Raw genomic sequence first — 23,744 nt, 5'->3', positions numbered from 1 at the left:
GTCACACAGCTACAAGTGGTGGATCGGGGGTTTAAACCCTGGACGTCTGGGCCCCGAGCCCACGCCTCCAGCTGCTGGGCTGTGTTGAGAGTCGTCCGTGGTTTTGATAAGATGAGGACCTCAGTGTTCAGTTTATGCCCACAGTTTCGTAGCTCACAGATGGCAGGAGTGATGGGACTGTGGATTCCTTCTTCCGACGGTCCCAGAAGACACAGCGGGTGAGGCAGCCAGGACCCCACCATTTAGTTACACGCCAACGCCGGCCAAAGTCGTACAGGTGCGGGGCTGGGCTCAGAACCTCCAGACATCTTTTTACATAATTGAATTCCTCCTCTCGTGACCTCACCCTTTGCTACAGAAACACCTCCCAAACACCTCTGGGAACTTTCTCAAATCACGCCTGGCTAGATAACACATCTCTCCACCTCTAATTAGTGCTCGCTTCATTGTCATGAGGTTCTTCGTCTTACAACATTCTTAGTCTGGGAGGGGCGCCCATAACAGAGGCCGCCCGGTCATCCATGCTCAGGCCGGTGTCACACTGTCTCTCTGCTCCACGAGGCAAACTCCACCTGGATTCACAGCTCAGTTGGCCCTGGTGGCGGCAGGTAGGCAGCAAATGCTCTGTAATTTCTTCCTCTTCACTGCATCTCTTTCTTCTCAAGCTCTTTCTCCTCAACACGGAACGTGTTCTTATGATTGTCCTGAGTTCACATTTTCTAGTTCTACTAACTAAACTTGATACCTTTCCCTCCTCCAAAACAACAAATTGACCTCTGAGCAATGCTGTTTACTCCACATCCAGGACTAGACTTCAAACCTTCTGATTTCTAGGCCTCTCCATTATGTGACACTGACTTTGGTGCACTTTACAAAGGGGTGCAGTCTTGCTCCTCAAAAAGTGGTCCACAGAGCAGCAGCGTCAGCATCACTTGGAGTTTGATGGAAATGCAGACTCTCAGGCCCGTTCCAGACAGACAGAGTCAGAACTGGCATGCGTGATTCCCGAGCACCTTAAAAACTGGGACGTGCTGAGTCAAGGAATATCAGATAGCCTTCACGTTTATGAAGAATGACAGCTGCCGACCTGGGACGTCTGTCTGCAGTCGGCTACGTGAGCACCGCACGTCACAGTCACCTTGCCTCTGACTGCTCTAGTGACCCGGTGAGACAAGTATCGACAGAAGGCACAGCGGGAAAGCTCTCTTTGAAAGACTCTGTCTCACCCGGAAAACAAAAACCTTGCTCTTCCTTGATCCCTGCATGATGCTCTGGGTCCACACGAAAGAGAAATATTTGCCACAAGATTTTTATGCTAAATTTTGAGCTAAAGTAAAATTGTTGAAAGGGTGTAACCCAGCCTTTCGTGTGCTGAATATGCGATTCTCTGAGTTTTCCCCGCTCTTGCACTGCTCAGTCCTGTTCCTGCTGCGTACATTCTCGGATTCATCACTGACTCTTCCCTTCCTCACTCCCACATCCAATTTAACAGCAAATCCTCTTTGCTCTTGGTGGTGGTGGTGCTGTCCAGTGGATTCCGACTCCAGCAGCCCTGTGGACAGCGGAGGGAACCCTGCCCTGCCTTTCTGCGCCGTCCTCTCACCCTCTGGCTCCACATCAGGCACACAGCACGCTCTGCTGCTATTCAGAGGGCGGCCAGCTCCTCCTTTCTAGTCTGTCTAGTCTGGAGGCTCCACTGAAGCCTGTCCACCGTGGGCGACCCTGCTGGTATCTGAGATCCCGGTGGCCTAGTTTTCAGCATCCCAGCCACACGCAGCCGCCATAGTATGACAACCAACAGACGGGTGCTGTGGTTCCCTGACTGGGACACGAACCCCGGCTGTGGCAAGAGCACCGGATCTAACCACTAGACCACCACGGCTGGCATCCTGTTGGCTCACCTTTAAACTGTGCCGTCCCTTCTCCCCACCTCTGCTGCTCCCGCCTGGTCTGAGCCACCGTCATCTTTCCTGGATCATTGCGATTTCCCTCTAACCGACCTCCACTCTGCCTCTGTTCCTTCACAGCGCACAGCAGCCGGACTGATCATGTGAAAGTATGAAGTCAACCACTCTCCTGTCCCGAACCTTCCAGTGGAAACCGCTTCAGAGTCACAGCAAAGTTCTCACAGGGACCCCCCCGGCGCCACCTCCCCTTTACCCCCCGCAGCTCTGCCCACTCCTCTCTGGCCACAGCGGCCTCCTTGCCATTGCTGGAGCTTGCTGGAAATGCTCAGGCTGGGGCCCTTTGCACGTATGGCTCCCCGTGTACGGAAAGATCTTCCTCAGGATATCTGCCTGTCCTGCCCCTCAGCTCCCTCCAGCCTTCTCAACCAGACCCATCCTACCCACCCTGTTTGGAACACTCCTCACCATACGTGTACGGTGACAACGGCCATTAGTCTTTTGATGGTGAACATGACATAGTCTGCACAGAAATCGAAATAGAAGGATGTACACCTGCAATTTATATAATGTGACAAAGCAACGTTACCTCAATAAAAAAATACATAAAAACACTATCAAAGGGGAAAAAAAGAAAGTAAAGTACATAAATCCTCCCTGTCTCCCTTCTGTGCTCCATTTCTGATGCTGCAGCACTTTCCGTGTTTGTCACACGGGAAATTGTTTCATTGCCAGGACAGCCTCCAAGGCCACGACCGGCAAGCTCTCCCAGAAAGGCTCACAAATTGAATTAAGATGACCGAGCCACATGGTTTGTTAACTCCATGAAGACTCACGCTGGGAGAATGACGAGGTAAGTCAACACACTTAACCCCGGGAGCAAACGGGTAGAAGGACCGCAGGGCCGGGCCCACAGCCACAACAGCGTTCGGGTCTGTTTCTTCCTGTCCACACCAGCCTCCCTGAGGTTCCAGCTGAACCTGGTCACGGGGCCTCAGCAGAGGAGGAGTCTGGACCCAGCACATGGCCACGGAGGCTGCTTGCCAACTAGCCTGCTGTGCAGCCAGGATTTTATTTGTGTTTTTTGGGCTGTGGTTAACTTGGGGCCAGAATGAGTTTCCCAAACGGGGGCCAGATTAAGAACTCATGAATCCTGAGTGTCTGGCTTCTATTTTAGTGTCGTGAATACCAGGTCTCCAGGCCTTGCATTTCTTCCTGTCTTTGTCCGAGCACGTAGGCTTCACTTTGTCTTTCTAACAAGGTGCATATGTTACTAATCTACTTGTCTGTGCTTCAATTTGAGTTCCATCCATCCCAACTGTTTTCTCCTAGAGCAGAATGGAATATTCTTAAACAACACTGCGAATGCACACTACAGCCTTCCAGCATGTCACGTCTTCTGCTTATTTATTTTGTTTATTGTCTGTCTCACTCACCCGGAATAAAAGTGCAACAGACACACGAATTTTCTTCACTGATGTACCTCAGCACGTAGACGTGTGTTTGGCACAAAATAATGCTTAAAAAATAATTGTTGAAAAATAAGGGCCGGCCCCGTGTCTTAGTGGTTAAGTTCGCACACTCCGCTACTGGTGGCCCAGGTTCAGATCCCAGGTGCACACTGACGCATCGCTTCTCCGGCCATGCTGAGGCCGCGTCCCACATATAGCAACTAGAAGGATGTGCATCTATGACATACAACTATCTACTGGGGCTTTGGGGACAAAAAAAAAAGGAGGAGGATTGGCAATAGATGTTAGCTCAGAGCTGGTCTTCCTCAGCAAAAAGAGGAGGATTAGCATGGATGTTAGCTCAGGGCTGATCTTCCTCACGGAAAAAAAAAAAGAAAAAGAAAAATGATTGAAATTCTGAACTGCGAAGATTAAATTAAAGAATGTCTGAATTGCACCAGGACAGGAGGGACGATGACCCGGAAGAGGAAGGGCCGAGGACAGTGAAAGCCGAGCCCTGCAGCCGGTGTTCTGCCGGAGCCAACCCCATCCAGCCCTGCGGGGGTTCGAGTGACCAGGAGGCTCGTCCTGGAGCCAGGGATGTCACCTCTTCCTCTGGATGTGGTCACCTTTTCTTTCTATGCCCTTGAAGGAGCTTTCCTTTGCCAGTTTTACTCCATTATTTTAATCATGTACTCTTGAAATATCTGTTCAGTGAATAAATATCCTGTCGAGGTTGTGCTGAGACTTCACAGCCATGTGGGTGGTGACACTTGGACTGACTGGGACACTCACCGCTGAGGAGGCTGTGCTTCATTCAGCCCACAGCACAGCTGGGGTGGAGGTGGAGGCTGCAACCTTGGGGCCCATGGGCACACGCAGGCCTTAGGCCTTTCATCAGGCTGCTCCGGCTGCTGTAACAAAACACCCCTGACTGGCAGCTTAGACAACAGAAATTCATTTCTCCAGGCCTGGACACTCAGGTCAAGGTGCCGGCTGACACGGTTCCTGGTCAGGGCTCCCTTCCTGGAGTGTAGATGGCCGCCTTCTCGCCGTCTCTCTCACGGCCTGTCCTCCGTGTGCACAGATGGCTCTCTTCCTCTTCTTAAAAGGCCACCAGTCCTATCGGATTAGGGCCCCACCCTTATGACCTCATTTAACCCTAATTCCCTCCTAAAGACTCTACCTTCAAACACAGTCATGTTGGGAGTTAGGGGTTCAACACACAAATTTAGGGGGGCACAATTCAGTCCATAGCAGGCCCAATTTCTGCCCAACACAATTTTTCACTTTTCCTTTTTTAATGTTACTTGTCAGCTTAAAAACTTACCCATTTCCTATGAACTCCACATTCAGCCCTTTGCTGCTCCGGGCCCTCCTCACTCCCTCATTTACCTGCCCAGCCCCCTCAGATGTTTCCGTCTGGACCCCTGGCCCACTGGTTGAACCAGTGGCTAGATTTTTCCAAACTGAAATGTAGGACATATAGCACTATGAGTGTGAATGTTTGTGGAAGAATAGCCTGAAATTAGGATTGTTCTTGAAAATCATGGCTACACGGAGGATGCTGATGACAGATGACCTAACTCTCCACACATGTGGACCAGAGGGCGGGAGACTTGAATCTAGCCCACTGTTTGACACCCTCACACCACCTGAGACTCATTTGTTAAGTTAGATTTTTTTGATAGTGAGGAGCTTATTGGTGTTGGACTGTAGAAAATACATAGGTCGAAAGCAGACACAGGCTCCACAGCAGAGTTCTGCAAGTTTCTTTGGCCATGACCCAGAGCAAGAAATTTTACCTTAGAATCCTGTGCACAGGGATGCTCTGTGACATACTGGATGGTGTTGTCGTGTCCTGTCCCATCCTATCCGTCCTGTCTTATCCCATCCTGTCCTATCCTGTCCTGTCCTGTCGCATCCTATCCTAACCCATCCTGTCCTGTCCCGTCCACCCTGTCTTATCCCGTTCTGTCCCTGTCCTGTCCCATCCCATCCTGTCTTGTCCTATCCTATCTTATCCTATCCTATTCTATCCTGTCCCATCCCGTCCTGTCCCGTCCTGTCCTATCCCGTCCTGTCCTATCCTGTCCTGTCCTGTCCTATCCTATCTTATCCTATCCTAGTCTATCCTGTCCCATCCCGTCCTGTCCCGTCCTGTCCTATCCTGTCCTGTCCTGTCGTGTCCTATCCTAACCCATCCCATCCTGTCCCGTCCTGTCCTATCTTATCCTATCTTATCCTATCCTATCCTGTCCCATCCCGTCCTGTCCCATCCTGTCCTGTCCCATTCTGCAGTGCTTGTATGGCCTACACAGTTGAGTTCCAAAACATGAATCAAGTGTGTGGCGTTTAAAAAACGCCACTCTAGTGGGCTGGTCCCCAGTTTCCTTTCTGTTAAGAAACATTTTGGTTAACCTGGAGGTTTTTGGTTTTGTTGCTTGCATACGCGTCGATGTCGCCTTGGCTGGCGTCGGGTCGGTGACATCGCTCGAGCGTTAGCATCCCCGCCGAGGCCCTCCATCTACAAGGCCCTCCAATCGCAAGGGCGCCCGCCGCCCGCGCCCTGAGGGTGGCCGGTCCTGCTTCGCCGGCCGCTGCGGCCTCGCCCCGCGCCGGGAGCGCCCAGTGCGGGTTTTGCTCTTTGTTCTCCGTTTCCCGGCTGCCTTCCAGGTCACCGTCCCAGCGCCGACTTGGTGACCGTGGTCTGCGGCCACCACGAGGCCTAGCGTGGAGGGCGAGGGAGAAAACCCGCGGTTTTGCTGCACAGCTCGCCGGCCGTCGGGGCGGAGCCCGGAGGAGCCGGGGAGCCGGCAGCGTTTCCCGGACGCCCGTCCGCCGGAGCCGGGCTGAGCCCCTCGTGTCGCGGCGGAAAGCGGGGTCCCTGCTGCCGCCTGCTGGCCACGCGGTGAAGCAGCGCTGCTTAAGCGCGGGCAGTTTGCAACGCCGCTCGTCCGTGTAAACATCCTGTTCGGCGGCGCTGAAGTTCGCTTCCCCTGCCCTCCAGTATTTACTCCCAGCAGCCCCGGCGTGCAGCCCAAGTGTCCGAGGCGGGAGTGACCCATCCCTCACCGTCCTGAAGCCTCTGCCGAGGAGCCCGGGAAGGGGAATTCCCACCGTCTGCTCCTGTCTGGCAACGGGCTCCCCCTCGGGAGGGCTGAGGGGAGGGGCGCGTCTGCCGCCGTCAGGCGATGCCGAGCGCGCTCTGTGCCCCCGCAGAGGCCCCTGGCTGCTCCACGGTCTCCTGAGCTCACCACACGTGGTGTGCGCACGGCTCCTTAAAACACGGCTGGGGTCCCGCCTTGTGCGCAAGCCTGTTGGTTCAAATGCTGCGCTGTTGTGAGTGGCCCCCTGGGTTTATCTGTTAGTGGGGAACCCCAACATCAAGGCCTGGCTTCCCTTCTGGAGGGTCCTTATTTATTAAAAAAGGAAGACGTGGCGCCGGCCCTGTGGCTCAGCGGTTGAGTGCCTGCGCTCCACTACTGGCCTCCACTGCTGGCGGCTGGGGTGGGGCCCCGGGCGCACACCCACGCACCGCTTCTCCGGCCATGCTGAGGCCGCGTCCCACATACAGCAGCTAGAAGGATGTGCAGCTACGACATACAACTGTCTACTGGGGCTTTGGGGAAAAAAAGCAGGAGGATTGGCAATAGATGTTAGCTCAGAGCCGGTCTTCCTCAGCAAAAAGAGGAGGATTAGCATGGATGTTGGCTGAGGGCTGATCTTCCTCACAAAAAAAAATAAATAAAAAAGGAAGACATGTCTACACAGACTCACACAACAAAATTGTGTATCTAAAATGTTTACACTGAAAAAATTATCATTTTTATGGGCGAATGCAATGCAATTTGTGCTAATCATGATGTAATTGCAGGGTTTATTTAAAATATTAACTCAAAGCACAACAGCAATGGAATGAAGAGCCTGCGATGCACTTAGACCAGAGGGTCCCCCGGTACCCCCTCAGTGCCCGGCCACATTGTACACAGGGCAGGCTGGAACCTCTGGCCCTGGCGAGCACATTCTAGGGGGATGTGATGAATGAGTTAAGTCAATTATACTAGAGCACAGGAAACAGGGACAAGTGCTGTGGATGGGGGGACGGGGACATGTGTGGAGGGTGGCTGTGGTGTTGTGGGGTCAGGGTGTGCCTTCTGGAGAAACTCTCTGAAAAGAGACCTGCAGTTCGAGAAGGAGTTAGCCACGTTGGTGTGCAAAGCAGAATTCCAGGCAGGGGAGCAAGCAGTGTGTGCAAAGGCCCTGAGGCAGGTGTGTTCTGGGAATAATGGAGGAGGCCAGCATGGCGGGAGTGGGGGGGAGAGGGGACTAGGAGGAAATGAGGTTGGGAGGAGATGCAGGGAGGGCAGGCTGTCCTGCGGCTTTTACTCCTACTCTCGAGGGCACTCTGTAGTCCTTGAAGGATTTCAGCAAAGGAGGAGTGTGACCTGCTGTAGCTTTTAAAAGAATTGTGCTAGCTCTATGTGGAGAAAAGGCCACAGGGGGTGAGGGCAGAGGCCAGGAGAACAGTCAGCAGGCTCCTGGAGAGACCCAGTGAGGGGTGCTGGGGGCTCCGTGGCTCCCAGGGGAGGGAATGAGAAACAGCAGATCCTGGATGTGATCTGAAGATGGAACATCGAGGTTTGTGGGTAGATCTGTTGTGACCTGTGGAAACAGGGGACTCAAGGGGACCTGAGCCTTTGGGCCTGAGCCAGGGAGGTCGGGCTGGCATCACCTGTGACGGGAGGATTGAGCGTGGACTAGTTTCAGGGGAGACAGGCAGCGCCTCAGTCCTCTCGGGGCCTCTGGCTCTGTGTGGACACCCTCTCTGGACGCGATCCGAGAGTCTGAATTTACAGCCTCTGGCAGCTGAGCCGCTGCAGGTAGAAGCCCTCCCGACCCACTTCCACAGGAGGGTCCCGGCCCCCCACGGCTAACAGACGCCCCCTTAGACTCCTCACGCTCTCTGCTTCTCCAGAGCGTGCATGTTAGTTATGCCTTTGTGATATCTGTGTGATTATTTGCCTAATTGTCATTTCCCCTCACAAGGCTGTGGTGCCCTGCGTGTGGCAACTACGTCTGTTTCTGCTTCTGTCCTGTTCCCACCCGCTGGGCAGGCCTGGCCCGAGATGGGTTCCCAACAGACACTGGTTAAGGGAGGAATGAATCATAGTGAGATTTCAGGGGCCTGGCAGGACCCCGGGAGCCCATCACTTTTAATCCCTCGGCACGGCCTCGCCACCCGGCTTTGTTTAACGACCCAGGTCATGGATTTTGATGTGCTGAACACAGGCAGCAGCAAGGTGGCCCTGTTCTAAGAGGCAGCTATTTGGGGCGGGAAGCACGGGCCTGGGTCTGTCCACCCTGCTGGAGCCACTCCACTCTGCCCCCCGCCTCTGCGCCTGAGGACCCCCACACCCTGCTCTCCCTCCTCCTCCAGAGCCGCCTGCAGCCCGCCCCCACACACGCGCCGTGGGATCACGGAGGAAGGGCACTCTGCCCCACCCGCTCCACGCTCCTGCCCCCAGGCCACCACAGACGGCCGGGCTCTGCTGCTTCTGCTGCCCAGCGCTGAGTGTGGAGCCTAGAAAGGGGGAGGGCTGCGGATTCCAGTGAGGAAGGTCCCTCCTCACTCTCCGTCTCCGACTCAGAATGAACACCCTCCCGGCTTTTCACACCTAAGTTCAAAGTCCTCTGGCTCCTAATCGCATTCTCGCCCCAAGTGTACCGAACGCAGGGTTTTTCAGCTTTGGCACTGTGGGCGTCTGGGCTGGTTGACTTTCCCGTGGGGCCGCCTGCACGCTGCAGGGCCGGGCCGTGCCCTAGGATGTTCAGCAGCGTCTCTGGCCTCTACACTCTAGATGTCAGTAGCCCCCTCTTTCTCAGTGTGCCACCCAAAAATGCCTCCGGGCATCCTACATGTTGCCTGGGGCAACACCAGCCCCAGCTGAGAGCTCTGTGTTTTGTGGAATATTTGTGCCTTTCCACATGCTGCCCTGTGAGGTCTCCCTCTCTCGCCCTCCCTGCCCCATCTCTTAGGGATCTGCACAATGCTGTGTGGACTGGAAGGGGGGTGCTGGCCCTGTGCTCCCCCAGCCGCTTCAGTCCGCAGCCCTCAGAGCCGCCTGCAGTCGCCATCCTCCCATCCCCACTCCGGACGTGTTTACGATGTGAGGACAGCCTGCTCTTTTATGTGCTGTCTGCACTCCCACCCACGAGACGAGCAGTCTTTATCGTCTTTATTCAGCATTTTCCTTGTAAACTTAAGAAATGTTTTTTGTGGATAATAATACTGATGATGGAAAGCTCAGAAAACTTGTTAGACGCCAAGATAATCTTTGGCAGAAAGTCCTGGGAAACTCCCGGACTAGTGGGAAAGTTGCTGGTTCTGTGCGATCTGACAAGTCTCCAGGAATCCCAGGAAGGGAGTCGCCAGCTGGGCTGCAGATGGGGAAACTGATGAGACAAAACGTGCTCTGAAACATTACCTGAAAGTGGGCTGAGTGGGGGCAGGGACATACCTCAGCTTCTACGTTATGATGAGGCCACAGGAGCTCAGGTGGGGTCAGGCCTGAGGGCCCCGGAGACACCAGCGACAGGAAAGAACGTGGCAGAGGGCAGAGGGGCAAGGCTCTGCCCGAGGGACACGTAGCCTCGGAGTCCGGATTTGAACCCAGGTCTCCTGAGCCTCTGTTCGGATTTGTGATGAAGTTCCCTTAGTCCATGGAAAAATAAGAAAAAGAGGACAATTTGGAAAGGTTTTTCCAAATGTGACTTCGTTACATTTTAAAACTCTCCTTTATTCTGAGATTTATGCCCTTCTGGCCCTTCTACCTTTTTTTGTTGACAAAACATTGTCTCTGTTAAGAGATAATGACTCTAGATGTATTTGGAGTTTTGGGGGTTTTCTTAGTGCCCTTATTTTGGCAATCCCAAAGCAATTCACCACCACCTCTCCTTGAAAAAAAACAAAGCTCTGGGAACCACTGATAGAGGCCATACGCCCCAGAGCAGTAGAGGTTTCTGGTTCCTGGAGAGCAGGGCGGAGGCACGGCTGTGGGTGAAGAAGCCTGAGCCCGAGGAGCAGTCTCCACAGACAATGGCAGCCCAGCCGCCAGACCCGCTTCTCCGGGATGGCCCTTCTTCCTCCCTTCACTCGCCCTCGGGACTCGGAACTTTCTGGAGTCCCCTGGCGTGACCCCTGATGTGGGGCCCTCCTGCCCCCAGGCCGCTATACCTGGTCTGACCCAGACTCCTGGATGCACCTGGCGGGGTGGGTGGGCTTGGCCTCCGAGCCACCGTTGTTCTTTCTGGCTGTGGCTTCCTCTAGAATGTAAAGGCACGGGGATATTAGTTCTCCCACGTTCTGGAGCGCTCTGCTTGAGAACAGAATACCAAGACGGGAAGAAAGCCTTCCCCGTCACCACAGGAGCAGGGGTAGAGCTGCTCCTCCCGAGTGTCGTTGGCCCAGCTCACTCCCGCTCCCGGTAAGCAGGGGACTCAGGTCCCCAGACCACTTCCATCAGGCTTCAGTCTCCACCAAAACGTCCTGTACACCAGTTTACCAGACCCTCAGATGCACATTTACGTCTACACAGAGGCTTCTGGAGACACCAGAAACTAATCTGAGGATGCGTGTGCATTGCAGCTGCTTGTAGCTGGGGGTTGGCACACTACAGGCCGATGACTGCCGTTCAAGTCCTGTGGCCTCAGCAGCTGCCGATCAGCAGAGAAAGAAGGATCCGAGGGTTTAAAGAGGAAGGTGACAGAGGACAGAGGGTGTCTGAGAGCTTCGAGGGCTTTCAAGGGAAAAGGAAACCAAAACAGGAGAGAAATACGTGGTCAACACTTATCTGCGTGTCCTCGTCTCCAGTGAACTGCTCGTCATCCACTCCCCCACGTGTAAGGGTCACAGTGTGCTTCCCCGGCCAGACTGTTCAGCGGGTTACATCTGGCAGAGGGGGCAGCGGCCGTACCTTTTGACTATTTTGTGGGCAGTTCAGGAGGGCTCATGGGAGCAGAGAAGAGAGAAGGGAACCGGCAGTGGGCCAGCCCCTGGGGTAGAGGCCGCGCCTGGAAGCTGGGCCCTTGCTTTCTCACTTAATCTCACAACAGTCCCACCTGGGGAGTGCTAGTGTCCTCATTTTACAGATGAGGAAACAGCTGCTCAGAGAAGTTAGGTAACTCACCCCACATCACAGAGCTGACAGAGGACAGAACGGATGCACACCCAGATCTCCGTCTCTGATCTTTCCACAAGACCGCCTGCAGGGTCTGGCCCTCTGATGCTTTCAGGAGATGGGGGTGTGGTGTCTGGGCCACGAGGTGACACAGAGAGAATCTAAGGTGAGAGGCAAAAACCCATGGCAGGTACAGTCACCACGAACACACGGGACAGGGTCACCTGTTGCTCCCTGGCCCTGTCTCCGGAGGCCCCTCCTGGAGAGCCGGGCGGGCAGGGAGGCCTCAGCTGAGGAAGCATAGGAATTTGTGTTCAACAGGAAACAAACAGAGTCAGGGTTGCAAGGCTCCATCCCAGCCAGCGTGAAGGTGGACCTTGAGGGGCTCGTGATTCTAGCAGTTTCTGGAGTTGAGAAACACGTGAGATTGTCTGCATGATGCCCTCATTACAGAATTATGATTCAGTTGACTCGCCCTTTCATTGCAAACCATTACCGTCAACTGACATCGGAGATAGTGTATGTTTAGAGACTTAAAAATTTATACCTACTGAGGCAAAAAAATCTTAAAATTAAAAAAAAAGCATCAAATCCTTGGATCCAACATGTGCAATTTTGTGACAGCTCAGGAAATCCGCTGGCTTCTGCCTCGGATCTGAAGATTGTTTACATTCCAGCGGAATTCCTGGGAAAGTCCAGAGTCTCTGTGCTTTGAAAACAATGGCTTACGGAGATCAACTTCCCAGCTGCAGCACCCCAACCCGAGGGGAGGCCGGAGAGGGGCCTGCCGGGTGGACGGGCCGGACCTTCGCTCCTCAGGAGCCCTGCCTGTCTGCTCCCTTGAGTGGAAACTAAACTGGTTGGGAGGAGTGCGGACGCCCGGCTGCAGAGCCCAGCTGGGCTTGGAAGAAGATTGCTGCTTCATCAATAGCGTCAAGAGCAATTATTGCTGACAATTTCTGCAAGTTTTCAGAGTCCAGCCATTCCCTGGATGGGCTGGGTACTCACGAGGTGTGGCGACTTTTTCACTCCCTGAGGAGTCATGGAAACAGAGCCAGCAGCAGTCAGCTTCAGCTATCCTAGACCTTCCTTCTGCAGAAGAGGAGACCAAGGCCCTGAGAAGCTCAATCAATTTTTAAAATCACACTGTTGGTTAGCGGCAGGGCCAAAGCAAGGCGCCAGGCTTCCTTAGTTTATTCAGCACAGGTCAGTGGCGCTCTGCACCGTGTACCCCTAAACCAGCAGTTAGTAAGGGGGGATGGACCTGGGGGCAGGTCTGTCCTGCAGTTTCATTCAGTCATCAACCTCTGGAGAGAGGGAAGCTGACTCTCAGGTTAAGGTTGGTTGTAACTACAAGAAGCCAAAGTGGAAACCTCGTTCCTCTTGCCAGGGGTGGAGGTAGCGTGGGCGTATGATTGGCTCTGGGCAAGCAGATGTGAGGGGAAGTTTGCTGTGGGTCTTGGAAATATTCCTGGGAATGATTTTTCTTCCCCAAATGTTGTCACCTGTGGATGTAATGCCTGGAGGTGGGAGCTGGCCTGTCGAAGCCCCGAGGCCAGCAGAGAAGGGAGGGGGGAAACCTGAGGCCTTGAGGACGTCATTGAGCTGCAGGAAAGCCAAACTGGGAGGCCCTGCAAGGACACGTGTTGATCCTGATGGAACTAGCAGAGTCAGGTTTTCTAACACTGGCAACTGAAAGCGTTCTTCAGAAACATTTGAAGTTTTAGTGGGAAGTCATGACTCCATCTAATGACTTCTCTTTTCTCTTAGGAAACTAGGAGGATGGGAGATTTGAAGAAAGTGGAGAACTGGGAAACAGCTTCTCAGGAAAATTCTGAAGGGATGCTGAGGGCCTGAGAAACGATAGCAGCACCAATCTGTTCTCGTAGATGACTCTTCTCCAGCTGTGCTCGGCAGCCCCGACAGCAGTGGAGACAATGGATAATTACGTTCAGCAAGGTTTGGGGTTTTTCCAGGCGGGTGCTTCCCCTTTCCTCTCTGCCACATCATCTTGTCTTCCAGGTCAGTTCAGTTCAATATTAACAAATGTCCACCAGGGAGGAGGCACTCATAAGTTCCTGTGAAAATAGAAGAATATTCTTGTGACTCCCAGGTTGGCCCAGATAAAGCCAGAGGCTCTCCCGGTGGGTCCATGTCTTCAAGGCATCAAACCATCTTCAACCGTGAGACTATAGATTGTCAAAATGAAAAAAACAGTCACAAGAAAAAGAAAGTTCCTGTGGACTCCTTTCGAATGTCTTTGGGTTAAAAGCAATGGGAACATGGTGGTCAGATGTTCTAGGTTTACTTTAAAAACACAGATCAGATGGTGTTGATAAACGTGTTCATTCCTTCACTGCGGACTCCACCCCTGAGTGTCCATCATGTGGCGAGTCCACGTGCTGTGAACTGCCAACTTGCTCTCTGGAAGTAGAGTGGAGGAATCAGACGAAAGCTAATGTTTACAGCACAATTCAGAATTTACACCTGGCAGAGGGAACCGTAAGGGGAGGTGTTGTGTCCTCTTTGGACGAGAGGTGGGACAACCGGTAGGTGGCTAGGGAGGGTTTCTAGCCTCGTAGAAATTCTACAGGCGGGAAGGGTGGGCAGCACATTTCAAGCAGTATGGGAAGCCTGCTTGAGGGCCTGGGGGCGAGGCAGCCTGGTCCACTTGGGGCACAGCTGGGCGTGTCCTGGGGCTCAAGGGGCGCAGAGCTTTTGGGAGATTGGTGGTAAGGGTCAGGACCATTTGAGAAGCTTGAATTCAAGACTGCTGGAGAGAAGCAGCCCTGAGCAGCTGAGGAAGGGGAATAATGCAATCAGATTTATTTCCTGGAAATGGCCTGTGCAGAGGCTGAGCTGGAGGAGACACTGAGAGGGAGTGAAATGGGGAAGGCGTTCTGGCCTGTGCGATGAGCATTCCAGCAGGAATGGAATTGGAGCTTTGAAACAGAACAGGCTGTGGTGTTTGGGAACAGAGAATCTACAGACCATCGCGTTTGGATTTACAAGTTCAAAAGCATGTTCTGAATCCTTCGTCAAGCTGGAGTCCGCGTTGTGCTCTCTCAGACATGTCTTGCAGAAATACAGTCCAGTGACCAAAAGAAAGTTTTGAAAGATTACTTTAATCATTGATTTGAGTGGTTTAAATAAAAAACCAAAACTTGAAAGAGATCCAAACACACAACCACAACCATTCCTACAACAATTCCCTTCTGTCTGAAAGACTCGCACACTCTGCCCACCTCTCTCCACACGTGCTACATCTGCTCTCGACCCTCAGCCTTGGGCGGCTCTTCCCCCGCATTCCACAGGGCCCCTCTGCGTCTCCACCTGTCACCTCTCCCATCAGAAAGACCCCAGCTCCGCCAGGAGGGGAAATGGCACCAGCCAAGGTCGGGTCCTCTTTGGTGGGTGGCAGAGGGGGAGAAGGTGGGATCGCTCCAGGTTAATGATTTTTCATCCCATCATTGGACTTTCTCTATTCAAACTTGTATTGATTAGCCAGGACTCAACCATCAATATGAAATAAAAACAGACAATTATCTGCGTAGTTTTGAAAAAGGGAAGAGATTTCTGCTTTAATCATTCATCAGTGTTACTTTCTCATTTTTTAAAAATAAACTTTATTTTCTAGAGCAGTTTTAAATCCCCAGCATGTTTATTTTATCAGAAGATAAATGACCACTCATCGCTAAAGGGAAGTTCTGAATTAAACAGAAGCTTGCTACAAAGATTTTACAGGTCACACCATTTCCCAGGAAACAAACTGAGAGAATTACCTTGATGCTGCTAGATGGGCTTTATTGGATTAATTGACATGACAACCATTGTGTCTTCTGAAGACAAAATCTATTGAGCATTAAATCTGGGCCGGGCCTATTCCAAGGGCTCTACTTGTTCTAATTCCTTCCATCCTCACCACTGCCCAATTGCTAGCAGCATTTTGTAGCTGAAAAAGCTGTGGGACTCAGCTAGTAAGCGGTGGAATGAGTGAGGGTTCAAATCCAGGCCATTGGCCTCCAAAGCCCAGTTTTAACTACTAGTCTTGAGGGCCGTGTGCAGAAACAGTGAACTTGTATTTCTCTCGGGGATGCTCCCCTGGGTAGAGGTGGAGCGAGCGACAGGTCTGGGTGTTGGGATGACGTCTAGCTCCTGGGATGAGCTGTGAGAGAGGATGGGAAGAGGCCTGAAGGTCCCTGATGGTGCGTGCAGGGATCATGTTGGCTAGGTTCACGGCATTTCTGTCTTTCATTGCTGCTGTTAAATGCTCTTCTAGGAGAGGCCAAGGCATTAGGTCCTGTTTTCTGCCTACACAAGGGCGTAAAGGAGGGGGCAGTGCTGCCCGAGGCTATCTGGGTGGTAGCAGCGAGGATTGAAAGAAACTTCCCAAGAAGAAGGAGCACATCAGAGCTGCAAGGTCCAGCTGCCTCTCTGGACGAAGGATTCTACCTCCACTGCAAATATTGGAACATCTGGTTGTACTGTGTCATGACTGGAGAAGGTGGCAGTTTCCTTTCTTTCTAAGGGCGCAATACAGCAATCAGAAACTGAAAGGCTTCTTGTACAGTGAAGAGTGTGGCGTACAGCTGGTGAGCCATGAGACTTTCTGTTCCTCCACCCACCGTCTGGCCCCCATCTGCTCTTTAGGGCACTCTTGTGTGGACATTAAGATCCGCGTTAATACCATCAATTTCTTCTCTTCATCCTTGCCTCCCTGAGTTCCTCGTCCTGTAAATCACTGAACTCCCCTGTGTAGTGGCCCCTTAGGTACTCGTGGCTGATCATAAGCTTCCCAGGAGCCTGTCCCAAAGCAAATACTCAATAATGTTAGTGAATTCATGAGCAACGTCAAACCTAAATGAGGAGGAAATAATGAACATGGAACAATCCGCTCAAAATGACATTCTCGAAGTTTTTCTAAGTATCCTAAAAATAGCAGAAGGGAAAATAGTTTCTGGTCTTTTTCTTTGCCAAAGGATTTTCTCCCATAAGCAGTTCGTTAGCAGTAGCTCCCCAACTTTCCGAGACCAAAGAGCAACAAGATTAGGATTAGGATTAGATTAAGATTAGGATTAGGGAGTCTGAGAGTCTGCACACAGCTCTGGGACCGGCCCTGAAGTCGTCTCCACTCCGATGCCGAGGCCTTCCCCTCTGCCTTCAGGTTCTTGGAGCGAAGTGTCTTAGATGTTTCCACCCACAGAGAGACGCTGACGTGTCTCTCCTGACCTTTCTACTGAAGTTATTTCCAAATTAGTTTCCACATTTCCACTGCTGCGAGGTACTGTGCTTATCGTTCTGCTCACATCTGTTCTGGCACCACTTGGCGTGGATGGTGGGGGTTCCATGTCCATTTCCTACAAGCCTCTGTTGAGCTCCACCCGAGTGTAACTGATAGAGCCGGGAGTAAAAAATCCCATCCAGCTCTGTCCTGTGATTGTCCACTGATACAGCTTGCCTCCCTCTACCTTCCAAAATTTGAGCATAAAAATATTTCCTTGTTTTGTAGACATTCTGGCGGCCCCAAATGAAAGGCCTGTCTCCGGGCTTGTGCTGCCAAATAAAACCAGGTATATATTGTGTTATAATATGCCATTGTTGATACTCTCAGACCACCCAGGAGCTTTGGCAGCCTATTGTCGTGGAAAAAAACTGTAAATTGATTCAAAGGGGAGAGACTGAAGAGCGAATGAAAATGAGGGAGGTACGCTGACCTGTGAGCCGGGCATTCTAATAAGAATGGAATTCGGAGATTGCCCTGTGGCGTAGTGGTTAAGTTTGCACATTCCACTTTGGTGGCCCAGGGTTCCCTGGTTCAGATCCTGGGCGTGGACCTACTCACTGCTCATCAAGCCATGCTGTGGCCGCACCCCGCATAGAAGAGCTACAACTCTACAACTATGATATACAACTGTGTACTGGGGCTTTGGGGAGAAAAAAGAAAAAGAGGAAGATTGGCAACAGATGTTAGCACAGGGCCAAACTTCCTCAAAAAAAAAAAAAAGAAAGAAAGAAAAAAGACCATATTTAAAAAAAAGAATGGAATTCAAATTTTTAAAATAGCACAGAGCCAGCCCTAATGGCCTAGTGGTTAAAGTACAGCACTTTCACCACTTTGGTGGCCCAGGTTTGTTTCCCGGTCTCAGAGCCACACCACCCGTCTGTCAGTTGTCATGCTCAGAAGCGGCTCACGTAGAAGAACTAGAAGGACTTACAACTAAGATATACAACCATGCACTGGGGCTTTGGAGAGGGAAAAAAAAAAGGAGGAAGATTGGCACCAGATGTTAGCTCAGAGTGAATCTTTCCCTGCAAACAAACAGACAAAAAAAGAAGTGAATTGTTAAAAAAAATTAAAATAAAATAGAACAGACTCTGGTATTTGGGGAACAGAGAATGTATAGACCATCACGTTTAGATTTATAAATTCAAGAACTTACTTCTGATCCTTCTTCAAATTGGAGTCCACCTTATGTTTTCTTGGAATGGTGACATCATTGCAGAAATACAGTCCAGTGACCAAAAGAAATTTTTGAAATTTGCTTAAAACTGTAAATTGAGTGTTGGGTGTGGGGAGGGAGACTTACCCTAAAGATTTTTGATAGAAAATCTGCAAACAAAAAAGTTTATCAAAAATTTCAGCTTTCTGGGGCCGGCCCGGTGGCACAGCGGTTAAGCGTGCGTGCTCTGCTTCCTCGGCCTGGGGTTCGAAGGTTCGGATCCCAGGCTCGCACTGACGCACTGCTTGTCAAACCATGCTATGGCGGCGTCCCATATAAAGTGGAGGAAGATGGGCATGGATGTTAGCCCAGGGCCAGTCTTCCTCAGCAAAATAGAGGAGGTTTTGCGTCAGATGTTAGCTCAGGGCTGATCTTCCTCACAAAAAAAAAAAAAAAAATTTCAGCTTTCTTCAAAGGCCACTTTAAACTGGCACTTAGACATTGGAAACCAAGCATAACTCCTCTTGGAACGACCAGGAAGGATATAGAGACAGAGACAGAGACAGAGATAGAGAGAGAGAGAGAGAGAGAGAGAGAGATACAGAGAGAGAGAGAGATTTGATAGGTATTATATGTCCAGCTGTTGGTAAGGCCTGACCTAAGAGAAAAATCCAGAGAAACAAACTCTGGTAAGTAGGTGAGGTTTGGAGTGGCCGTTTTTCACGGCCGCCCTGAGGACTGGAGAAATCGCAGTGATAGGGCACGTGCTCCCTCACCTACTTCCCACTTCCCTCCCTGCCACCTGGTGATGCACACATGGCCCAGAAACTCACAGGTGTATTTAGCCGACAGGAGGTGTAGTTCCAGGCGTCTTAGGAGAGGAGGCCTGTGCTGTTGCATCAGGTCCACCTCGAAGAAGACACGGCAGCAGGTGGAAAATGAACCAGGAAATGAGTGAAGAGAAAGTGAAATACATGGTGACGAATGTTTAATGCAAACGGCTATCCCCATTCAAACCCAAATGGGTGGGCACTTTTAACTGGAGAAAGTAAGGAAAGTTTAAGAAGCATTTGAGGAAGCAAAACATTTCAGTTTAGCCCTGAATCTGGAAATGAAGGAAGACTAGTGATTATGAGGAGCACAGCTAACAATTACCAAGCTCAGATGTGTCCGTCAACATCCCAGGCATTGTTGAAGGAACTCTGCTGTGGCTTCTCCACCCAGATTCCTCAGAGTTGAGTTCTCTAGGATGAGAAAAATTTTCCTTGTGACATAAAAGATGACTATGTTTTCAGGAAGATAAACACAAGAAGAACTAAGTACAAAGGGCTGAAAATGTTTTCAGTGTTTTCTAAATATTTTTTAGCATTAATAGTGATTAATACCTGACCAGATGGAAGAATGACCCAAATTGCAAAAGGCAAGATGTGGCGATGGCAGGGTTCTGCTAGGCTCACAGCTGAGTTCATCTGATCTAAAAGCAAAAGCCTGGCTCATTCTTGACTTACCTGGCTGGGTGTCGAGTCTCCTCAAAAGAGCAAAAAATTATGAGGAACTTCTACCCTGAGGGAATTATGAAAAACAAGTGAGAACAGGGTGGTGAACTGAAGGGGAGAGAGGGAGGGCAAGGAGGAAGGGCACACATTTCCTGACTGCCCACCACACATCACATGTCGGTCAAGGCTCTTAAAATGTAGCATCTCGTTCATCCATCTGCACCACTCTGAGATGTGAGGTGACCTCTGTGAGGGAAGGTGTAACTATCTCCATCTGGCCTCAGAGAGATCGAGGAATTGGCCCTAGGTCACCCAGCTATTTTGAGCAGGTACGGGCTTTGAGCAAAGTTCTGACTCGGAGTGCAGACCTCTTCCATACCCACGTTGCTTCCTTAAGAACCTTGAGAAAAAATGTCCAGGTCCCCTGAAGAGTGTCAGACATTTAAACTAGGCGTGGGAAAGCATTTCAGAAAGAATTCCGTTGAAGGCGGATATAAGCCTATGACTTCAACTATAAAATAGAGACGATAAAACTTTTGGGTGATGAATGATCTCTGCAAATAACCCAGCCTAAGTGAAGCTGGAGAGGGCAGCAAAGGTGCTGATGTGGCGCTCAAGGAATTCAGCTGAGATTTTAGAAAGACCCATAGGAAAGGCAGAAAAGCTCACAATGAAGGAGAAATGCACAAGGGGGGTTGCCTGCAACATCTGGAATGCTAAGGTTTAGTAGCAACTGAGGCCTGTGAAAGTGTGGAAGTGCAGGGCGGGGGATCTGGGGTGTGGTCCAAGCAAGAAGGAGAAGGAGGAAGGCAAGGACCTACTCCAGGGGCGGATGGTGTTTTGTCAGTGGGAAACAGTGAGAAAAGCCAACTCTTCACTCATATTTGCTTCCACTGTCTTCATCAACGGGAATAACCTTCAGACCTGCGACATTGGATCAAACTTTGGTAATAGACCCTTGAAACCCAATTGCCTTAAGTAAATTTAAGTCTCTTGGCCTAGATGAATGAATTGCCTGAGAGAAGTTGCCAGAAAGGGCACAGTGCTGTATTAATCTGTGACAGCGAAGAATGGCACAGCCTCAAAAAAGGTGGAGTTTGGCATGTGCTATCTTGATTTCCAGAGGGAGAAGGGGGAATCTCTGAGCCACAGTCGGGCAGGTCATGCAGGAGAGATGAAGAGTCAGCACAGATTCCCAACAAGCAAGCCATCCTGGATTTATCTCTTTTCTCCATAGAGTTCTTATTTGGGTAGACCAATGGAAGTCTGTTGGCAGAGAATATTAACAGTCTTTAATATCCTTAGAGATGAGAAGGAAAATTTGGGGCTAGAATATGATCAATTAAGTGCATTTATAACTAGCGAAGGACCATATCCAAAGAACTCCTGTTCATGAAACCATAGCCTCCTGGAGAGAGCTCTCTAGGAGGTTCATCCACAGCCCTACCTTATCTAACATTCCTGTTTTAATTAATATGGACTGAGCTGGCTTCTTAATTAAAGTTTCAGATGATTTAAGACTGAGAGGAATGAGTGAAACACTGATGTCAGACTTAGGGTTCAAAAGGACCCTGATGGGTTAGAACAAGGACCTGAATCCAACAAGGAGACATGGAATGTGGTTAATATAAAGTTTACACTAAGATTCCAAGATGAGCTGCACAGGTGCATGTTCAAACACTCGTGCATGCAAAGAATACCTGCGGGGGTTTCGTTGACTCAAGATGAGCACAGAGTATGTAGAAGCTGCTAAAACCTTGACTGCCGTCTTTGCATTAAAGATATGAGGTACCTGGAACACTACAGTTAACAGACTCTCTATTCTGCTCAGGTTAGACCCCACCTCACAAAGGGTGTTCACTTCTGGGTGCACACTCCAAAAGGGACAGTGACAATTGGGAGCATGGCCAGAGAAGAGGAACAAAGATGGGAAATGAGAAACAGTTAAAGGAACTGAAAATGCATGGCCTGGAGAAGAGAAGATGGTAACGAATGGGCTTTCTACTACATATCCTAGAAGGTAGAACCAAGGCCAGCCAGGTGGGTTTTGGGCTAATTGTCAGGAAAAATATAATAATTAAGATGCTCAGCCAAAAAATAGGCTGCCTCTCCAAGCTGTGTGTTTCCTCTCCTTCTTACTCTTCAAATACAGTTTGGACAGTCACTTACTGAGGATGAGGAAGAGGGGACAGGATGTTCTTGCCTTAGGGCTACGTCATCCCCAGTGGCTGGTCGTCTGGGCTCTTCTTGAACATTTCTTGGGAAAGATCACCACCTAATGACATTGCCTAAACATTTGAATCAAAGCTTATTAAAAATCGTTCTCACTTTTTAGATTGCTACAGATCTTAGATAATTGCTGTGATGCTCTCCAGAATTTGGGACTGTCCCTTGGGGCGGGTCTAAGGCAGATTCGTCCCTCCATCCTCTGCTCCAGGTACCTAATTCAGACCACCACCGTCTCCTGCTCACAACACGCAATTCTCCCCTGAATATACTCTCCGAGACTCTAGTTTCATGTTCCTTTCAATGCACGCATCAGTCTGCCCACAGTATTCCTTCTTAAATACATATTTCATCAAGTCAGTACCATCTGTAAAACCATTAATGACTCATTTGCTTCAATAAATTTGTGGCATTATGAGGTGGGATAGGAGGGAAGGGGGTGATGGGCTTCTCTGTATCAAAGACACTTAAGGGCCTAACCACAAGATGCACTGTTTGGACCCTGACTGGATACTGATTTGTACCAACGAACTCCAAATGTTTTTATACATCATAACAGAGATCTTTTGATTCATTTTTTAGGCTTTTCCCCCCAAGAAACCATGCCACTTTGCCTTCCCCTACAAACAATCTATAGCCAATGTGCTCCATCTTCATAAGCAAAGACGTGGCCTAGAAGCATTAATTTGACTCATCTATCTAATTGATCACTTGCGAGTGTAGCGGAAGATGTTATCATCTGCTCCGTGGAGCTGTATCCTGATTTAAGACACAGCCTTTAGGAGAGAAGTCGCACAATTCTTGATTATCTGCTAATAGATAGAGGCAGATGCAAATTTAATTAATTCATGGATTCTTTACCTAGTGTTTTCCACTGTCATAACAATGTCTAAAAACCTGGCTACAAAAAAGCCTAAGAAAACAGGGAGATAAGAAGCAGATTTTGAGAAATGTTTGGGAGAAGGTTTGGTGGTGAACTGAGAACCTTTAATTCTCTTTCTTTTGACAATTGCTTTTCAATTGCATCATTTAAACTACCTATCCTGAACTAACAGCTTTATCCTACCCCCACCAAGAAATTTTAAGTTGGGATTCTCTCTCTGCAGGTGGTTGAAATTATGACATGTAACTTCTGGAGCTGTGGGATTGCCTCCCCATGGACCGAAGAAGCAGAAGAGACTGTAAAGCGGGTGGCTTGAGAGAAGGAGAGGGGGATCAGAAAGGGAAGACCTGGCGCTTTCCAAACCAGAGGCCTGGCTGCCTTTCTCCTCTTGGAGTTGTTGGGACACACCTCAAATCTTATAATAAATCCCCCCTTGTTAAAAACAGAAAGAGAAAGTAAAAGAAAAACCAAAATGAGGTCTGATCATTATCTGAGCATCCTTAAAGCTCTTACTTTTTCTATGAACACTTCTCTGGTCACATCAGCCTGAGCAATGGTATCTTCTCAATTCCTACAAAAATTTATTCTCTCCTCCACTTGCTGAAGTCTTATCACAGACTGCCGCCATTGTAAGTTACATCATATATCTCCTGTGGATCACACGTTATTTGAGAACAAGAATTATGTCTTTCACTCCTTTGTATTCCCCCCGGCACCAAGCAAAGCACACGGTAGGCAGACCCTCAATAAGTGTTTATTGATTTGATGAGACTGACCCATGCTCAGCAGGTCAACTCACCTTGCTACTGGAATAATCGAAATTACCTGGATCTGTGATAAAACAATAGAGACTAACCACATAGAAAATGAAAAATGGGGCACTTAGTAACTGTAGGGGAATCCTACATTATGTTCCAGTGTAGAAACAGTTTGAAAAGACCTCACAAAAGAGAGTACAAGGCTGGATCAGCCACCCCAAGAAGGCAGAATGTTTGACTGGCTTAACAAACGTAATCAGTAGATGACTCACTGGTGTCTGTGTCATCGGCCTATTCAGTTGCCTAATTTTCATGTGTTGGCCATATTTATTCGAAGTCTTTCCCCATTTACATCACCCAGAAAAAGAAAGAACTTGCTGTGCATGTACAGGTTCTGGGAAGTCTG

The 23,744-nt window shown here is 50.1% G+C and overlaps 1 long non-coding RNA gene across 2 annotated transcripts; it reads left to right on the top strand.

Moving 5' to 3' along the window:
• Positions 1-529: 529 nt before the first annotated feature.
• LOC147914566 (uncharacterized) lies at positions 530-23,046 on the top strand. Of its 2 annotated transcripts, XR_015555188.1 has the most exons (4): positions 530-608; positions 2,640-2,757; positions 13,306-13,494; positions 22,804-23,046. It is a non-coding gene; the product is annotated as an uncharacterized LOC147914566 (long non-coding RNA). The 2 variants fall into 2 exon arrangements; XR_015555187.1 differs by lacking the exon at positions 22,804-23,046 and having other exon boundaries at positions 13,306-14,081.
• Positions 23,047-23,744: the final 698 nt, after the last annotated feature.

The sequence above is a fragment of the Ceratotherium simum genome, chromosome 19 (genome assembly GCF_057802395.1).
Source record: "Ceratotherium simum simum isolate JZ-2026a chromosome 19, ASM5780239v1, whole genome shotgun sequence".
In the NCBI taxonomy this organism is placed as follows: domain Eukaryota; kingdom Metazoa; phylum Chordata; class Mammalia; order Perissodactyla; family Rhinocerotidae; genus Ceratotherium; species Ceratotherium simum.
This window is presented reverse-complemented; position numbering and strand designations above follow the sequence as displayed.